The sequence below is a fragment of the Neolamprologus brichardi genome, chromosome 20 (genome assembly GCF_056152115.1).
Source record: "Neolamprologus brichardi isolate AB-2024 chromosome 20, ASM5615211v1, whole genome shotgun sequence".
Classification (NCBI taxonomy): domain Eukaryota; kingdom Metazoa; phylum Chordata; class Actinopteri; order Cichliformes; family Cichlidae; genus Neolamprologus; species Neolamprologus brichardi.
Genome location: NC_142123.1, coordinates 31735164 through 31749241, shown reverse-complemented (window position 1 = coordinate 31749241; position 14078 = coordinate 31735164). Strand labels below are relative to the sequence as shown.

General features: G+C 43.7%; 1 protein-coding gene across 2 annotated transcripts in view; it reads left to right on the top strand.

Moving 5' to 3' along the window:
• Window positions 1-6656: 6656 nt before the first annotated feature.
• Window positions 6657-14078, top strand: part of ccdc120a (coiled-coil domain containing 120a) — a 44326-nt gene continuing 36904 nt past the window's right edge. For both annotated transcript variants that reach the window (XM_087833789.1, XM_087833787.1), the window contains exon 1: window positions 6657-6934. The gene's annotated coding sequence lies outside the window, so the exon portion shown is untranslated. The remainder of the gene's footprint in view (window positions 6935-14078) is intronic.

The window sequence follows — 14078 nt, the reverse complement described above, 5'->3', positions numbered from 1 at the left end:
GCAGTTAAGTGTTTGCAGAACATGGAGAGGCTGATTGAAAGGAAGCCTGGCTCCAACAGCAGAGCTGTAATAATACAAAGAATTATACCTCCTTCAAAGGAGGAAGTCCAGCATGGATGTTGGTTTTCGGTCAACTGTGTTCAAAATCTGGAACAAGAACAAACAAAATGTGACAGAAACAAACAATCAGGACAAAAAAGTCAACATGATTATTTTAAGTACTTTGTTTCATCTGTTTTACCAGGACGAAGAAATATTGAAGAATTGCTTTTGAAGTAGTGCCTAAACCCGCCCTGGGAAAGGAGACACAAATTATACTGTAAATACTTTTACAGTGTAACTGCATCATTTTACTGCTGGAGTGGTTTATTCTTGCCGAACCTCAGGAAACCAGGAAAGGAGATTCACCTTTAGAAAGTTGTTTAAACCGTGACTGTGAAAGGGGTGAAAAAAGGCTCCATCGTTACCTGACTTGTTACTCGTGCCTACTTTTAAGTATTTGTAGGTAAAGATAATTAAATTGAAATTCAGTTTAATTACAGGGCATTCACAGCCTTACTCGTGGGCCTTATTATATAGTGTTACATTTTTTTCCTTTGTTCATCACAACTAAAAAGGTAAACTGTAATATTTCTAGCACAGTCACGAGGAAGCTGCTAACGTGAAAGATGATGACCATCATGCCCTCCATAGTGAGGTTAAGCCACTGAAGGTCACTGCTGAAAAGGCTGGCTGTTCACAGAGTGCCGTATGGAAGCATATTGATGGAAAGTTGGGAAAAGTGTTGCAGGAAACAGTGATGTCAAGACAAGTTTACTCAAGAACAGGAGAACTTCACAAAGACTGGACTGAGGCTGCTGTCGTTCCATAAAGAGCCGCCACACAGACGTCTTTTGGACCGGAATCACACCTGTCACATTCCAGATACTCCTGAGCCTGAGACGACATCAGGAGTGTCTTGGCCTGGCCTGAGGAGAAAAAGATCTGGACTGTCCTCTTTTCATTGAAGTAAAGTTTGCACTTAATTTGGAGATCGAGGTCTGGAGATAGAATAGAGAGGCACAGACTGAAGAGTCTTTAATGTTTCCACAGTCTGATGGGTCGGTCTGCTTGATCGTGCTGGTGGTGGTCGGTCAGTGTTGGGAAGGTTACTTTTAAAATGTATTCCATTACAGATTACAGAATACATGCCCCAAAATGTATTCTGTAACCTATTCAGTTACGTTACTCAATGAGAGTAACGTATTCTGAATACTTTGGATTACTTAATATATTATCATGCTGTTTACAACAACATGAATGTACTATTGCTGTGATTTATTACTGTTACTGAAGGTCCGCGGCTCCGAACTGTAGTAAAGGGACCTCTGGCTAATACGGTGGGTTCTGTGTCGGGCTTGTAGCCGAAAACTAGCTTTACTTTGTTGTCTGGGTCAACTTTGCTAGCAGAGACAGAGAGAGGCGTTGAAAGGCTGCTGCAACAGAACTTATTGTTTTTGGAGGAAAACACGAACACGGTGTACAGTCGAGTCTTAATAGCTTACTTACAACTGGGCTCGTCAGGCTCTCTTCTTGGCTGCAGTGGTTATTATTATATTTACATGCTTCCAGCTCCCGTTTCTGCTCGATGACAGCTCGTACTTTTCCTTTTTCTCCCTCCCTAGCTCACAGACACATAACGTGTACGGCAGTCCATTCTCCCTGCAGCACGGACTACACTGCCCATGATGCTACATTCTTTAGAGCTATACCTGTAGCATTCTGCCTGTTAGCTTAGCACAACAACAACAAAAAGGCCTCTCTCACCCAGGAAACACACAGAGAGAGAGAGCGTCACCCTGTAACCATGGCAACCGTAACGCTGCCACCTGGAACAACAGAACGTAGCTGTCAAACAAAACCCAAACAGTCCTGACCCGCGACAATATGAAACAGGGAAGTACCGCCGTGTAATCCATTTATTTCAACAAAGTAACTGTATTCTAAATACCACCTTTTTAAACGGTAACTGTAACGGAATACAGTTACTCATATTTTGTATTTCAAATACGTAACGGCGGTACATGTATTCCGTTACTCCCCAACACTGTGGTCGGTCCAGTGTGTTCTATCAAGTCCAAAGTCAACAAAGCCTCTGCCAGAAGGTTTTACTACGAAAGAGGATTAGGGCCACCAGGGAAAAAAAGTGGGCACATCTTTTTTTCTTCTTTTCGAGAATTCTGAGATGAAAGTCAGAATTCTGACTTTTTCCTCAGAATTATTTTTTCCCAGAATTCTGAAGAAGAAGAGAAAAAAAAGACGTTCCGACTTTTTTTCCCAGTGGCCCTAATCCTCTTCCGTATTTTACAGCATGTATGGAGATGCTAATTTCCTTTTCCTTTTTGGGGGTAAAGCACCAAAACAGCTGCCAGTATACTGCGTTTGAGCAGGCAGTCAACTCACCTGCCTGACTTGAGCCCCGCAAAGAATTTGTGGAGTATTTTCAAGAAGGCGAAACATCTGACCCAAAACTACAGCCGAGCTGAACACCTCCATGTTTCACCACACGGGTGCAGTCATTTGTGGTAAAGGAGCCCCAAATGCTGTGTGTGCATACACAACTGATCAGAAGTTTGACATTTCATCAGTGTTGGTCAAGTTACTTGAAAAAAGTAATCAGTAATTAATTACTGATTACTTCCCCAAAAAAGTAATCCCGTTACTTTACTGATTACTTATTTTCAAAAGTAATTAATTACTTAGTTACTTAGTTACTTAGTTACTTTTTAAAAACATGATTTACAACCTGAATAGGCGATAAAGCGATAGATCTTTCAGCCCAATTCTACTTTTTCTACATAATCCATCATACAAAATGTAATCAAATGGAAAAGTCTCTTTTTAAAACTTGTTTTGTTAGTTTTAATCTTTTAACTTTATGCATGAAGCAAAATTTTAATTATATGCACCATTCTCTGACTGGAAGAAATTAGTTTAACATTTAAACCTATTTTCTGCACATTCCAGCACATAATATATATATATATATATATATATATATATATATATATATTGTTTACCTTCACTCTTTCAGATGCAAGTAAAACACAGCAGAAAATAAATAAAGTCAAAGACTAGCGGTCCTTTTGCTCTATTTTCACCTGTAAAGCAGGAGTAGGGTAGGCGGAGGGTTATCCTGGTGCAGGTGTGCCACAGCGGTCAGTGGAAGGATACCGCAGTTTCTCTGTGAGTTTCCCATTACGTCGTAGCGCACTCGGTGCTTGCTTGGAAGTTTAGGGGTTTTTTTTCGCTGTAAAAAGAAGTTTTCTTCCCACGCACAACGGACACTAATGTTTTTGTCACTTTTTATGGAATCAAACTCAAAGTAAGGTCAGTACTTCCACGCTTTAAACGCTGCACGCTCATACTCTCTCCAGCACTCGATATATGATCCATTGTTGATCTGCACACAGCTGTTGTCACACACGTCGCACTCGCTTACGTCACTGTCATGAGACATTCTCGCAAGAAAATCACGGTTTTAGTAACGCAGTAACGCAGCGTTCCTACGGGAAAGTAACGGTAATCTAATTACCGTTTTTGCAATAGTAATCCCTTACTTTACTCGTTACTTGAAAAAAGTAATCGGATTACAGTAACGCGTTACAAGTAACGCGTTACTGCCCATCTCTGCATTTCATTATGTAAATCCTTTTTTCAATGATCGTAGGAAATATCATAATTCAAGATACTAGATGTCTGAGCCATACGCGATAATCATCAACATTTAAACAAAATTTAAATGTTTTATTGTGAGTTTTTTGGAGAGATGCACTCTTAAAGACGAGAGCCTGAAGAAGATGCTTCCTTCCTCCCCACAAGAGATGGCCGCCCCTCCCTGACGCTGAGCCGGAGGCTCCTTCCTGTTGAAAGGGAGTTTTTCCTTCCTACTGTCACCAAAGCGCTTGCTCACATCATCAGACGCTGAAAGTCAGTCAAATAGTAATTGGAGTACAGGAGAGAGGAAGCAGCAGCAGATTTAAACATCATCTGAGCAGAAATCAGCGGAAACAGGAGCAGCTTAGCCTGAAGCCTCATTGTGTTTCTGCACATGTGGGTGGTGGTAGGTGGGGAGCTATTCTTCTGCATTCGTCCCAGCGGCAGGATAATTCTCTGAATTAACCCTTCAGATGTGCTGCTCCGAGTCAAACTGAGCCGCTCGGAGAATTTAGATGCACGTTTGATTCACAGTTTGCCAGATGTCACCAGAGTTTCTGTTTCCACGTTTCCTGCAGGTCACCTTCTGCTCATATTCATGTTTTTAAATATTGCTCACTGAGTAAAGTTCAACCTAAAATGATTTGATGGTTTCAACAACATATTTATATGATTAACAATTAAAACACACATTTAGGTACGTACGTATTCACACAGTATTTGTAATTTTGGCTCTGTAGACCATCACCGTGGATTTTAAATCCATCAGTCAAGACTTCACTCACTGAATTACTTTAAAGCCTCTAACAAACAGGGCGGACGCTGTTCAATAATGGCTTTAATCCTCGTTCAGGAAATGCAGCAGTTTTGTTAAACCCCTGGAAATAAAGCTGGAAGTCTGCACTTCAATCACATCTTGAGTGTTTGACTTGAAACTAGAGATCCAGCCTGTTACAGAAAGCTGGTTTTTATGACTTTATCGCTGAGTGAAGTTGATTTTTCATGATCCCTGTGGTTCACGTAAAGGTGAAATGACTTGTTTTCCTTTGAGTTTTCAAGCTTACATATGATTTTTCTTCACCAGCTGATCACACAGACCTGCTGCCCCGGCCTCCGTCAGAGCTGGAGCTGTTCCAGCATTCATCACGTGGAATAGGAGGGGTTTCCATCACAGAGGGAGCACAGTGATCGTACCTGGCTTCATGTCTCTTCTGGCACACAGACATTCATCTCAGTAAAAGGAGGAAATGTGAAGAGACTGCACTGGTTGTGATGGAAAGTGTTCATATCATTTTCACTGATGCCTACAAGAAATCGGTATTTATGTATACAGTCACGTTCCAGCTTTTACGTCAAAGTCAAATGAGAAAAGGAAGCTTTTGCATACCTGACAACATCAGGGCATGCTCCTAATGAGGCTTCAGAGGTTGGTGTGTGGGGTCTCCTCCCAGATCTGGACCAGGCCTTCTCTGAGCTTCTGGACAGTCTGGATGGCACTGTCCCAGAGGTGAACTATTGGATCTAGAGGATGTCGGCGCCTCAGCCCACCCTCATTAAGTCTGTTGCTGATTGTTTTGTGAGAAACGTTCTCACCAGTGGCCTGCTGGAGGTCATTTTGTAGCTCTGGAAGTGCTCATTGTTCCTCCTTGCACAAAGGAGCAGATACTGGGGTGGCTGTAGCTCAGGTGGTAGAGCAGGTCATCTACTGATCGGAAGGTTGGTGGTTCGATCCCTGGCTTCCCCAGTCTGCATGCCAAATATCCTTGGGCAAGATACTAACCCCAAATTGCTCTCCGATGCATCCATCGGAGTATGAATGTGCGTGTGAATGTTACTTAGAAAGCACTTAGAAAAATGTGCTTGTGTGAATGGGTGAATGTACAAGTTGTGTACAGCGCTTTGAGTGCTCAGAAAGAGTAGAAAAGCGCTATATAAGAACCAGTCCATTTACCATTTACTGGTCCTCCTGATGGATTAAGGGCTTTCCACAGCCCTGTCCAACTCTCCTAGAGCAACTGTCTGTCTCCTGGAATCTCCTCCATGCTCCTGAGACTGTGCCACAACAAACCTTGTGGTAATGGGTGAAATCCTGGAGGAGTTGGAGTACCTGTGCAAGGTCCAAGTATCATGCTACCAGTAGTGACGCTGACCCGAGCCAAATGCTAAATAGTAAAATACAGAAAAGATGAAGAGGGAAAAATGTCAGTGGCTGTCAGCTGTAAAACCATTCCTGTTTTTGGGGTTGTGTCATTGTTGCTCCTCTGTTGTTAGTTTCATTAATGCCAAAGCAGATGAAACTGATTAACAACCCTCTGATCACATCAATATACCTGGAGGTTTAACTGACCTGATGCTAAACTCTGATTAAAAAGTGTTGCAGTGTATAACACTGACAGATGAGGACTGGTCAAATACGTTTTATTCCTCCACAGAGAACAGAGCTGGAGACAAAGCAGTTATTTTAAGGCTGACCACTGTTACATAGAACTGTCCAGCAGTGCAGTGTTATTACTCAGACACAGTAACATGAATAAGAACAATTAAAAGGTTTTTCTTTTCTTTCTTCGTGAAACCAGATGAGTCGCCCCCTGCTGGTCACGGAAAAGGAAGGCACTTCCATCCTTTATATCCAGTCTATGACCTTCACTAAGACGTTTTTTAAAACTTAGTTTTTGGCTGAAACGTGTTTTATAAATCAAGCGTGGTGTAAGCAGACTGATGTAGGTGTGCGGATGGATCTACATCAGATACAGTTTCCTCTGATTATCGTCGCGGATGAGAGGTGAAACGTCTTCAAGCGACTTAAAGAAGTCCAGACGCTTTTCTTTCCAAGCTCCTTAGACTACGATGACCTGGATGACTGAGAACCTTCACAGACACGTCGCGTTGTGAAACATGAAGGGACCTCCTGCTGGAGTCGGGCGAGGGCGTGCGCATGCCCGCCGCATGGTGCTGGCGTCGTGAGCGCGCCTCGTGCTGCTGCTGCTGCTGCTGATGGAGCTTCACTGAGCACAGAGAGTGGCCGCCGTGTCGAGGAGGATGAAGAGTGATGAACAGAGTGTCGACCCTACATGACTGATCGGATCGCTGCACGCGGGAGGCGACCGTCGGCGTCATCAATCGGCGCGCAGAGTCCAGGTGATGTGAGGCTGAGCGCGAGCCGCAGCGGGAGACAATCAGCTGAGCGGCACCTGGACGTTGTGACGGAGGAGCTGCAGGTGAAGGGTCAGGCCAGCAGGTAGGAGCTCTGTCACCCGCCGGCGCACCTACACACGGCCCCGGCTGGCTCCCCGCTGCTCCGCCAGACTCCATTCAAAAAATCGCTGTTTTTAGTCTGCATGTCTGCGGGCTGCAGCCGAGCTGCACGAGGCGGTGCCGCGAGTCTACCGAGCCTCTCTTTAACAAATCGGGTCACAGTTCAGAGGGCGGCGGCGAGAGGTGTGCTCTGAAGCTGTGCTGGGTTTTTCCGCAGAGACAGAAAAATCCCGAGTGAGGCTGATTTTAACACCGGAGCTGCTGCGATGATGAGATCTGACAGCAGTGTTGTTGTTGTGGCTGCGCGTCACACCCAGCGCCACGTGCTGCCGCCGCTGCTGCTCCTGCGCGCGATGTTACATATCGGTTTGTAATTATTTATTAGTAATTATCTAATGAAAGGTTGGAGGGTTTTCCCAGTTTTCCTGCTCAGGATCATAAAACACTGACTTGACGGACAGACCCAGGGTATAGTATGTGTGAGAGAGAGAGTGTGTAGGTGTGTGCCTGTATGTGTGTGTGTGTGTGTGTCTGTATCTGTGTGTGTGTGTGAGAGAGAAACAGTGTGTGTAGATGTGTGTGTGTCTCTCTCTCTGTGTATGTGTGGTATATGCATGTTTGTACATATATGTCGGGGTTGAAACCAGTCCCTGTCTTAAACATGCATTCTCGCGAATGTCCAGTAGGGGGCGACTCACCTGGTTTCAATGGAATAGAAGTCTATGAGAAAACTTCTCTACTTCCTACCTGATCTACGAGCCCAGCAAACACATTCTTGATGAGTTTATTGGCTGTATCACTAGCTTTAGGTCTTAATAAATAAAACGTGTTATTTGTTTTGTAAATTACAGCCCCTGAAAGGAGCTGGATGTGCTTTAAGCCAGGATTGGGCAGCTCTTGTATTTTCTTCAGGGAGGACATAAAGACAAAATCATGATAGGGCCTCACTTTGAATATCTAAATTGAAATGTGACACACACAAAAAACCTGAATTACTCCAAAAGTTATTTTAGTTAACTAAAACTAAATTAAAAAATAATTCTGAAGAAAATATCTTTAGTTTTATTATTTGTTACTTTGGTAAAATCTGTTATCTGCCATATATGTTTACAATACTGAGAGTCAGCTGCCATAAATCTGCAATAAATACAGTAATAATTCAAACAGAACTATATCATAAAATGTGCAAAATAAGAAAAAGTAATGAAAGCTTTAAAATTAATTTTTACAGAGTACAAAGTGCAACATTTGCATCTGAAATATAATGAAGTTGCAGCAGAAACCGTCCTAACACAGAAATACTTAGAAGTACATGAAAACTGCACCTCTGTAAAGTACTTTCTCCTTCATGCTCTCATCCAATGGCGTTACCAGTACTCTCTACAGTACTGCAGGTGGGCGGAGCCCCCACGGCTGTGATGGCGGTAGAACCATTATTTTGACCTCCTTCTTTCTTTTCCCTTATTTTTCCTCCCTCGGATGTGCTCCCTGTGCAGTCGCTTTGGGACACACGCACACGCACGCACGCACGCACGCACACACACACACACACACACACACAGACACACACACACACACACACACACACACACACACACACACAGACACACACACACACACAGACACACGCACACACACAGACACACGCACACGCACACACAGCTATTCTTGCTGTCCTGCCTTGTGTGAGGCTCAAAATGAGCCTTCGGGGAGCCACTGTAAGCAGGGCTGGTCCACATATAGACACAAATACTGGTTTGTCTGCCTGAACACAAATCTGTGCATCCTGAGGATGAACAAAAATGTCACCAAACTAAAGGAAAACCAAAGTCATGTCAGTTAGATGTCCTGATTTGTTCCTGGTTTGTTCAGAGTATAAATTAAAACCAAATCGATCAATCAGGTAGATCCGTGCTGCAGATATTTTTTCCCAGACTCTTTATTATCTTTTATTACAAACAAGCAAAGAAACAGTGTCCTGCTTCAGTGTTGATGTAAAACTGAGATCAGAAGTCCAGCAATGAGTTCAGGAGAAGCTCGGTGACTTCATTCATCTGATGTGAGGAAAAAACTCAATGAGTGTGTTGAAGCAGATTAATTTAATCTGAGGAGATTTTCTCACATTAACTCAAGCGGCTCAGAAGTGGATTAGACTCCTCCTGAAGCTTAGACACGAGCTGAAGCCCACAATGAAACAAAAACCAGAGTGAAGAAGAAAGCCTGACCTTAACACAACTGACATGCTGAGGCATGACCTGGAGAGCTCTGTTCAATTAACACATCCGAGAAACGTCGATAAACTGAAAGGAACAAATCAAAGTTTTCAGTAAACTCTAACAGAGGCTGTAGCTGCTAATGGAGCTTTATTCCTGTGTGTTTAGTCAGCTACAAGCTGCAACCTCCACATCAGAAACATGAACTGCAGTTCCTCGAGCAACACATGAGGCTAGCTCTAAAAGCGAGTAACTCCCCATATACTGTATATAAAAGATGGACGTAGCCACCTTTGAATTACCATTAGTTCTGTAATCTGGATTTTGAAACCTCAGTGTTACTGGTTGAGATCATGTTGGTCTTTTAGGGCAGGAAGTTACCATATTTACACCACAGGGTGGAGTGTAGCTATTAGCTAAAACTAGTTAGCTTAATTAGCAAGCTGCGTCAACAAACTGTATGCGTACGATGCAGAGATACCCGTTAATTAGTTCTAATTAACCAAAAATGAAACGTAAATGTTTTGGATGAACTGTACCACACAGCAGGACACGATGTTTGTATGATAAATGCATTAAAACTACAGTGAACAGGCAGCACCTCCAGCTAGCTGCAATATAGCTATGTGAACAGTGATTAGCCATGCTCTGTAGCTTAATTACACAGGTGTATGAGAGGTAAAGAAAAAAATTACACCTCTTAGAGTTGTTATAATGGGGGAAACTATTCAAATCACTGTACTGGACCTTGATACTTTCTGCTGTTAGCACCACATAACAGGGACATGCATGTTAACATTACTGCATATACCGCATGTAGGACTTCTAGCCTCAGCTAATGTGTAGACCTCGTCTCTGCTTCTGCCTTTAAGACACAAAATGTCAGTGAAACAAGCAAACAAACAGTAACGGAGACAACAAAGACAAAGCCTGCATGATCACGCAGCACTCCGCCCTGTTGTCCTGATTTTGTCATCACTATGGGCTCCGATGCCGAGGCATCAACATGTTGAGTCCGCTCACAGGCGGCGTGACAGTGGCTGTGTTCAGCTTTTACAGATGACGTTAGATCACATTTTGAGTAATCAGCGGGGAAATCCTGGTGATTCCAGCTGGCTCACTACACGTTTACGAGTTTGCAGATTGACTGTGACACAGAGTAAGCGACTTTATCTTGTTTCGTGGATGGAAAAGCGTTGCAGCAGTGTAGTGTTGTGTAGAAGTGTTGGTAGCAGGCTGAGATGTGTGCAGGACGCTTATTTCTGAGAGCAGGATGATGGGAGCTGAGGGGGACAGACTTGTTGTTTTGCTGCAGGAGCAGATGGATGTTTGTGTGTATGTGTGTGTGGTAATCGTTGGTGTGTGTTTCCTGGAGTTTGAACTCTCTTCTTCTGCTGTTTGTCTGTTTCTGTGCTCGCTCCATAAAGCAAATTAAAACTGAGAGAGAGAGAGAGAGGAGGATTAGAGGATTTAACGTGTTGGTCAGAGCTGAACATTAAATCTGATAAATTCAGATTTTCATCTCGCCTGCTCTCAGACTCACAGCCCATGTTTACTGTATTAACGAGGACCTTCAGGCTGCACGTGGAGCCGGTCCTGCAGTCTGAGTCTGATCACTCTGACGGGCGTTTGCACCTGCACAGAGGTCGGTGTGTCCACGTTCGAGTCCGGTTAGGGTCAGCTGAACCAGCCTTCAGCTGTGTGCTTGTTTTAGAAGAGCCTTGAAGCTTCTGCTGGAGACAGTCAGCAGAAAGCAGGCAGCTCAAGGCTTCTGCGTTTGTTTTTCACCGGCAAGAAGCTGTCAGAGCAAAGTGATGCAGAGACTTTGCAGCATAGAGCCATAGAATAAAAATTTCACCTGATTCTTTTTCTTCTTTATATATTTTGCTTTTCCTCTTTCTTAATTTTTTTGTGGCTTCTTTCAAACTTTCTTTTGCACGTTTGTTCCTGTTTCCTTGATTTTTCTATTTTTCTTCTTTTATTGATTTTTCTTTGTATGCTTTGCTTTTTAATTTCTTTACACTTGTTTTTTTCTTTTCGTTTTGCTGTTTTGCTCCTTTTTTCACAACTTTTCACTCTTTCTTTCCTCCTCTCTCTCTGTTTTAGTAAAGCAGCTTATTCTGTTTCAGGCTCATGGCGGCATCGAGGGAGCCGAGGCACTCAGGCTCCTCTCTCTCTCTCTCTCTCTCTAGTAGCCTCCTTCAGCTCCTCTTAGGGGATCCTCTGCCACTCCCGGCTCAGCTGCAAGTGTAATCCCTCCTAAATCAGCCGCGGGCACCCCGCGCAGCCGGCTGGAGAGAGTTATACTTGTGGTTTTATTCTTTCAGTCATTACCCAAAGTTCATGAACATGGGTCAGTGTGGGAACATGAGCTGACATGACTCGCCTAACCGAGCTTCCTTTACCTTCTCTTTATTTGACCTTTAACCTTTTTATCCTGTTTAAAGTTCCTTTGTGATGCTTTGCGGTCGTTTCTGTGTGAACTGATATGTTGCTCAGAGAGATTCAATAAGTTGGCCTTAGTTTATTTAAACAGGAAGTGATGTCAGATCCTCTGCTTCCTCTCCTTCCAGATGTCACCAATTGGTACCAGGCCGCGAGAGTTGAGGCTCGGGTGTGAAATTGATGGTTTTCAGGGTTTTTACCATTTTTATAGTTAACTCGGTTTAGCTGGGTCTTTTCCTGTGTGTTATGAATAAATCTCCTTTTTTTGGTGCCTGTACTGGTTTTATTGTATTTATCCGCGACACCTTAAAGGCCGGTCCATGAAAATATTGTCGGACATAAACTGGTCTGTGGCGCAAAAAAGGTTGGAGACCGCTGATGTAGAACATCTGCAAACATCTGGTTTGAGACTAAATGCTGTTTCGCTGATTACATTATTGATTATAATGCAATTAACTTCACCGGCAGCGACGAACAGGACACGCGGGGAGAAAGGAGCAAATGATGCAGAAGGTTACGGTGATAGGCGGGGATACTGAGGCTACGTCCACACGTACCCGGGTATTTTTGAAAACGCAGATTTTTCTATGCGTTTGCACCTTTCGTCCACACGTAAACGGCGTTTTCGGTCACTGAAAACGGAGATTTCTAAAAACTCCGGCCAGGGTGGATATTTTCTAAAACTCCGTTTTTGCATTTACGTGTGGTTGAGAAAAACGGAGAAAACGCAGCGTCAAAGATGTGCGCCTTTTTTTGACGTCACACTGTGCGCCACGTTATTGTTTCGGTGAAATGAATTTCTACAATACTGTTACTGTTAATTGTCTCTGCAGTGTTTAAATGCTTACATATACACACACAGTTACTGTCCCTCCACACAGACGACTCGGTTCTGCTTCTATGCCCCAGCTTTGTTTACTTTTTCCCACCGAGGCTTCTAGACTTCTGATTGGCCAACATTTCTACACGGTTAGGAATATAGCGCCACCTGCTGCTTTGGCATGTTCCTAGCAGCGTTTTCCTTCATTTCTGCCTTTACGTGTGGACGGGATTATTTTTTAAAACGAAAACGGAAAATCTCTGTTTTCAAAAATACCTGTGTATGTGAGGACATAGCCTGAAACACTCATCAGCTGATCGAAGGTGCACGTAGTGTGAAAAGTGCAGGTCACGTGGAAGCGCATTGAACCTGCCTTCTTTCCAACGACCAGCAGGGGGCGACTTTTCTGGTTGTAAAAAGAAGTTTGATTGTATTGAAGTCCATGCAAAAAACACCCTGCAGCTTCCCTGGTCTCTTTGAACTCAGTAAATTCTTTTGGTCTAGTTTATGGTCCAAGTCGCTTGTTTCAACTCTTATTTATTACGACACGAGGTTTGTGCTCTAAATTATGGTCCTCATTAATCCCAAGAAAGACAATGAGGTTTGGTATGCTTTAGGGTCAGCCGCAATAAGAGTGCAGCATTAATCGCGTCCACAGTAAAAGCTGAGAAAAATTTTCAGCTTGAGGTTTTGAAGTCATGACTGTGCCTGTGTTTGTTTCTTATATTCAGTTTGTGCAGAGTGAATGTGTGCTGCAGAGTGAATGTGTGCTGCAGAGTGAATGTGTGCTGCAGAGTGAATGTGTGCTGCAGTGATGGGTGACAAGTAAACTGCTCTGAATGCGATCGGGTCTTCACAAACCAGAAGTCCTCGGCTGTTACTGAGCGATCTGCAGGTGTGATGTATTCATCTCTTTGCTGTTGCTCCTTCTTGTATCCCCAGCTCGCGCCTTCCTCGCTGTCAGCCGCAGGCAGCAGTGAAGAACATTTCTCAGGCTTCACGTTTGCATCTGTGGCTGTTTTCCGTTTTCCTCTCTCACGTGCAGAATCTCTTGTCTTGTCTCACGCACGGTCAGAGTAGAGGGTCTTCCTGTGTGTGGTTCTGTCTTACCTGCACTGTTCTCACATGGGCAAATATCAGCTGTGTTAAAGGCAGTTTAATATCTGATCATATGTCAGGTAGTCTCTAGAAAAGGTCAGGGCTGCAGTGCATGTGTGAGCCAAGAGGGGCAAGAGTTAGACCCCGTGTTTGCCCAGAAAGATGCAGGTTTCAGTGAAGCACTCGCTTCACTACGCTGTCATTTCAACGCGTCCCCCAATTATTAATTTTAGTCGTTTCCATGTGTTTATTTTAGATTAGCATGTAGCATGTGTGAGCCAGACGGGAAGCAGAAGTTTGTCCTCCATGCTGTCCTGAAAGATGCAATAAAGCTAATTCAAACTGGATGAGCGTGTTGACAGATGGAGAGAAAAGCAGCGCCTCTTCTCCTCACTAGCCCAATTAGATTTAGCTAAACTTTGCCTTCACCAGTGTCTTTACGTTTCTGGCAGGCAACATCTTCTACTACTACACCCACTCATCACCGTCATTTATCCTTAAACCCTGCCGATGTTCCAGGTGTCAAAATACCAATAAGACCCGGTGACAGT